The sequence below is a fragment of the Aythya ferina genome, assembly GCF_964211825.1.
Source record: "Aythya ferina genome assembly, contig: HAP1_SCAFFOLD_238, whole genome shotgun sequence".
Classification (NCBI taxonomy): domain Eukaryota; kingdom Metazoa; phylum Chordata; class Aves; order Anseriformes; family Anatidae; genus Aythya; species Aythya ferina.
In genome coordinates, this window is record NW_028181299.1 from 69595 (window position 1) to 75579 (window position 5985).

The window sequence follows — 5985 nt, forward strand, 5'->3', positions numbered from 1 at the left end:
GGTGATTGGCTTCAGGTTCCAGGTGGGACCTAATGGTAACTGAGTTGCAGGTATGCCATGAGAGAGCTCCTTCTGCCTGGGCTGCACTTTGGGGTAAGTGCTTTGGTTTTCCTTCAGTTGTTTGGAGGGTTCTTTAGGTGGGTCAGTCTATGGACTGATGCGTTTTCAAGTAGAAACCAGTACTCCTATCTTTTTGAGGTTGCAACTGGCAGGATCTGTCATTGTAAAGCAATCTAGTAGTAGGTGCCTGTATTGCATGCAGCTCTTCCTCAGGTGAGTAGTAGTTATAGCAGTGTTACGGATAGTATGGTGATGTTACTTTGTGTGTTTGCTTTGTGTTTCTGGGTCCCTTATGATTTTTGCAGAATTACGTTTTTTTTTGTGAGTCTTTGCCTATATGTCAAATCTTATCAAAGTCACAACCTTGGTGGCAAAGTGATGGAGCAGGGTTTAGGAGAAATGTATCATTGAAGCTCCCTGTGTGAGCGTGTATCTGAAAATGGCAGCATTGGGCATGTAAGGGGTATTCTGTTTCAGGTTTAGGGACAGTTTATTGTATTTCTGGAGCTTTTGCCTGTGTGTTTGCTGTCTGTCGAGTCGTTAGACCATAAAGCCTTCTAGGCTTTATGTGCATGAAATTCACATATTTGAGGTATGTTTATGAGGGGTTGCCAGGTACGTTGTTTTTGGGAAACCGTGGGGTACGGTTTCTTGACCGCATAAATGCAGTACTGCCAAGAGACTGAGCAGGGTCGCCGCCCGGGCCCATTTCGGCGCGGCGCCGCCCGGGCCCATTTCGGCGCGGCGCCGCCCGGGCCCATTTCGGCGCGGCGCCGCCCGGGCCCATTTCGGCGCGGCGCCGCCCGGGCCCATTTCGGCGCGGCGCCGCCCGGGCCCATTTCGGCGCGGCGCCGCCCGGGCCCATTTCGGCGCGGCGCCGCCCGGGCCCATTTCGGCGCGGCGCCGCCCGGGCCCATTTCGGCGCGGCGCCGCCCGGGCCCATTTCGGCGCGGCGCCGCCCGGGCCCATTTCGGCGCGGCGCCGCCCGGGCCCATTACTCAGGTGGAGCTACTGAGCAGGTGAGGTAAAGGAACCGGGAACAGAGAAGTATTGCACAATGGTATGTTGCATTAGTTGTAGTGTGCGTTGTGCAGGACATGGGTATTAGGGCTTGCATGGTAGTGAATGCTGGTTCTCTGTGTTTACAGATGGGGATGAGCCTGTTTAAAGTAATTCCAGTTCAAAAAGTTTCAGTTATTAGCTTGGTGATATTGTCAATTCAATATTAAAACCTGCAGAATAAGCCAAAGGCGGTTTTTGCTTCTAGAATCACTGCAAATATTTGGTCTGCTCTCTGCATGCTTTTGAGATAAAGTTTATTTAAAAAAAGAAACAAAAAGAAAAACAGCTACTTCTCTTGCTCTATTTCTACTTTCTTGTGCTTTGCCCCTCCCATTTCCCAGGTGATTGGGTTTGGGTGCTGGGCGGGGCCAAAAGGTATATGAGCCCCAGGCATGGCATCAGAGTGCTCCTTCTGCCTGGGCTGCTCTTTGGGGGTAAGTGCTTTGTGTTTCCTTCAGTCAGTTGCAGGGTTCTCTAGGCAGTCTGGAGTCTATGGATTTCTGGATTTCTAAGTGGTTGGAATTCTAGATCTCTAAGTGCTTGAATTAGAGGGATATTTAGTAGAGGCTGCTGGCTCACTTTTTTTTAGGATGGCCGCATATTCTCCTGTTTTTGAGATGTATTTTAATCTCTGCATGTTTAAAACCACTTGTTTTAGTCCCCTGGAGAGTTACACCAGCTTGATTACATGCTACATGTGGCTTGGCAGCGTAGATGCAGCATTACCAAGAGCCTGAGCAGGGTTGTATCAGAGTCCCCTTTTTCATCTGCAAAGGGTAAGTCTGTGATTACTGCTGCCGGGGTTGCTGTGTGTGCATGTCTTTTTGGCGTTTGTGGAGTTGTGTTTTTTTTTTTGTTGTTGTTGTTTGTGTGTGTGTATGTTCTAAGTTTCTGGTTTTCTGAGGGGTAAACAGTTAGTGTGCTGAACGTGGTAGGCAGGTGGAGGTTGGGAGCTGCTCAGGACTGGAAGGTTTGGTTTCTAGGAGTATGCGGCATCCATCCTGTGCGATGCGACTGATTGTTGGGCGGGAACGTTCCAGCTTGTGTGTCCTAAGCAATGTAGCTTGTGTAGCGTATGTTGTGTGGCCCGGGCAGAATTTGCTGTGGCGCTGTGAGCGAAGAATCTGAGTTAGAGCTGTTGAGCAACTGAAGTAAAGGAACTGGGAAGAGAGAGGTATTGCAGCAGGTACGCTGTGGTTGTGAGGTGCCTCAGAGTGTGCTTTTCTCTCGTCTCTACAGGTGCTTTGTGCAGTCGTGGACAGGGAAGGGAAATCCTCATGTCACGAAGCACTGAGGGAAGGCGAGTGTTGTCAGCCTGGTCATCCCTTATCCGAAGCGAAGGGAAGACGCTCAGGTGTTTCCCTGTGAGGGTCCGAGGTGAGGCTGTGTGGGATAGAGGAGCAGTGTGGCAGGTGGTTGCTTGCAAGCACAGTGGTCATTGTGTCCTTCTGTGTTCCCAGGTGGCGTGGGTGATGCTGGCCGCTCCTTTCAAGCTTGGACCTAATTTGCAGGTACAGAGGCAAGTGGCCTGCTGTTTTGAAAGGATAAAACTAAAGATGGGGTCCCTTTTGTTGTTGAGGGATGGGTGCTACTGCTGTCAGCTGAATGTTTATCTTCTGCCTGTGTTTTTCCTTTTGTTCAGGCTGAAACGCAGTGCGCAGTGCAGGACGTCTTGACCCGAGCTGCCTCTGCAGTGACTCTGGTGCGTGGTGAGCAGAGGTAACTGTTGTTTTTGGGGCGCGGTTGTCGCTGCAGTTATTTTCCTACAGCCAATAGAGTAAAATTCCAGTTTGTCTTTTAGAGGTGCTATAAGTGGGTAAAGAGAACAGATGGAAGCGTGTGCCACGTGGGGTAGGCAAGCGGCTGAGGTACAGGAGGGGATGAGAGTATGTGATTTTTTTTCTGGGGATGAAATGGAATTAATTTTGTTGGTGTATAATGTGTTCTGCTCCTAGATTTTTCTTTCAATGTGAAGAAAAGTTTGAGCTAATTCCAGGTAAGAAAGTTCCAGTTACTTGCTGGGTCGTATTGTCCTTTTAATATTCAAAGCTGCAGCAAAAGCATGGGGATTGTTGCTTCTAGAAACACCCCGGTTTTCTTGTTTGCACTCTGCATGCTGTTGAGCTAAAGCAGACCAAAAAAAAAAAAAAAGGAAACACACACACACACACAAAAAACAACAATAACAAAAAAAAAAACACCATTGGGTGATGTGTTGTGAACGCAACGATCATTTAATCCCTTTGTTTTCCCAGGTGGTGTGGATGATACTGGTTGCACTGTTGGAGCTTGGATTTGGAGAGGAACAGGTGAGCATAGTTGTATGTTGCATCAGCAGTAGTCAGCATTGTGGAGAAGGTGGGCATCATGACCGGCATGCTAGTGAATGCTGGTACTCTGTTTTTGCAGCTGATGATGAGCCTGGCAATTGCCTAAGATGACGACCAGTGCCTGTGCATTTCTTGAGGCGGAGGGAATTTACCATGCAGCAACCTGAGAGCTAAGTTGGGGGGCACCTGGTATTTGCATATCTGGGGTGGCTAATGGGAGCTGGGAGCCAGAGGAGCATGGTGCCTGCTGGCTGACTAGACTTGGTTCCACGGTGAGGGTGGTTCAGGCTGGGTCACGTTCAGGCTGCTTGTGGCCGGGTCACCAGGCTAATAGAAGCAGCGGGATTATTTTGTAGCGTGAGTGCGTGCGCCAGGCAGGACAGTTTCCTTCTGTTCGTCTGTCTTGTAGTGTTGCTTCTGCAGCGTCTGTTCTGTGCTTCTCGGGTCTTGATATCCTCCTAGCTTTTGACACTGGACTGACCAGACAGGCGACTTGGTAGCGGTGCTGAAGGGCCTCAGTGCTTGTTTTGTCATCGTGGCTCTGATCCGAGCACTTCTTGTCTTGCAGTCGCTGCTTGAAATGCAGTTCTGTTTCAGGTCTCGTGCATCCTATTCGGTTTGAGATCGCATCTGTTTCCATCCTCACTCTTGCAGAAGTCATCTGGGCCGCATCAGGAGCTCTTGCTTGGGAATTGATTTCCTAAGCGTTGTCTTATGGGGTTTTCAGTCCCCATCCTTCTGGTCTCTTGCCTTGAAGGCAGGCTTTTTAGGCCTCCATCATCCCAGTTCTGGCAGTTGCTTCCAGTCGCGTGTCGTGACATTTGAGTCTCCTCTAGGGTCTGGTGCAGAGCACCTGTTGTGACTTGCTGTTGCCATAGGGCTTCCCTCCGGGGGTCACTTTTTCTTGCGCCTTGTGTTGTGTGTTTTGTTTGTAGTGTTTGTGGCGTGGCTGTGTGTGTATGTGTTTGGTCTGGAGCTGTCCTGCCTGGCAGTTAGTGATGACAGCTAACATGGCAGTGCATGGGTGTGCTAATACATTGTCTGGAGTGTTTTGGCGAAGACATCCGGTCTGCATCTGGGCACGTACTGAAGGGCAGCTGGCACAGTCATCTCTGGAGGTTGGTAGATGTGGATTTGGCAGAGTTGAGCTGCTTGCGAGCAGCTGCTCCCATAATGCTTGAACAGTGCACTGTTGAATCATGAAAGCTTACAGATACGGGGTTTTGAAACTTTTATTTTTATATCTTTCCTGTCCCCAGTAGAGTGTGTACCTTAGTAGGAACTGCTCACAGGAAAGAGCTCCCTCTGGAACTGTCCAGCACTCGGTAGGCAGCTCGGTGACTAGCTTGATCTACTTCTGAGGTGCTGAGGTAAGGGGGCTGCTGTTTTGAAAGGATAATTTGTAAATGGGGTCCCTTCTGTTGTTGAGGGATGGGTGCTAATGCTGGCAGCTGAATGATTATCTTGTGACCGTTTTCATTTGCTAAAGCTGAAACACAGTGTACAACACAGGACTTGACCACAGCTTCTTTTAGCAAGGTGAGCGATGAGCAGATCTAGCAGGTACTTTAGTGGTGCAGTTGTCACTGCAGTTACTTAACTGCACAAAGTACAGTAAAAATCCTGTTTATATTTCAGAGGTGTGTTGTAGCTGGCCTAAGAGAGCAGATGGAAGCATCTTCCTCGAGGGCAGGTGAGGGGGCAGAGGTTAGGGAGCAGATGAGAGTAACTGTCCTATCTGTGCTGTGTCTTTGGATGCTGCTTCAGCCTATGCTTTTCTTTTTGTTTCACAGGTGTGTCGCACAGGCTGAGTGGGGCCAAGCTGCACTCTGAAGAGCAGCACGGGAAGGGCGGGCTGTTTGTGAGCTGGATTGGAGCAGAACTGCCAAGTAGCACGAGGTGACTGCGAAGGGTCTTGCTTTGCAGGTGCCATGGCAGGCTCTCCACAGAAGCGGTTGAGGATTTGAGAAGAGGTTGCAGATCATCGAGGAGCGACACGTGCAGGGACGGCTTGAAAACGGTATGGCTGCTTTCTCTTCTGTTTATCAGGTGTCCCAGGCGACGTGGGCTGTGATGTTAGCCTTTAGGATCGGAACAAAGCAGGTGCTGATGGCGGTCTTCTTCGGTAGGCAAAGAGTTGCCCGCAGCCCTGTCCTGTGTAGCCTGGGCATGCCTCGCTGAGGATGAAGCTTGCTTTCCAGCAGTTCTCAAAACTGTGTTGAGGCTGAAATGCTGCGTCTGTGTTTGGGTTGGGGTTGCACCTTGGTGAGTGTAGGGATGGGTTTTAAGTGGGTGCAGCGGAGGGCCCGGCCCCAGTGTCCTGTAGTGTGTTTTGACCCATCAGCATAGCCTTTTGGTTCTCAGATAGCCTGCTGAAGTAAGTGATTTCTCCTGCGAGTGGAATGGAATCGAATTCTTCTTTTGGCATGTAATCTATTCTGCTCCTAGATTTTTCTTTGTAAATGAAAGATTGAGGTAATTCCAGGTGGAAAAAAAAAAAAAAGAGTTGCTTGTTTGTATTTTCCTTTCAATA

General features: G+C 49.6%; 1 long non-coding RNA gene across 1 annotated transcript; it reads left to right on the plus strand.

Moving 5' to 3' along the window:
• LOC311429003 lies at positions 1 to 2396 on the plus strand. The gene is made up of 3 exons (XR_014687999.1): positions 1 to 93; positions 1781 to 1898; positions 2362 to 2396. It is a non-coding gene; the product is annotated as an uncharacterized lncRNA (long non-coding RNA).
• The last annotated feature ends 3589 nt before the right edge of the window (positions 2397 to 5985 follow it).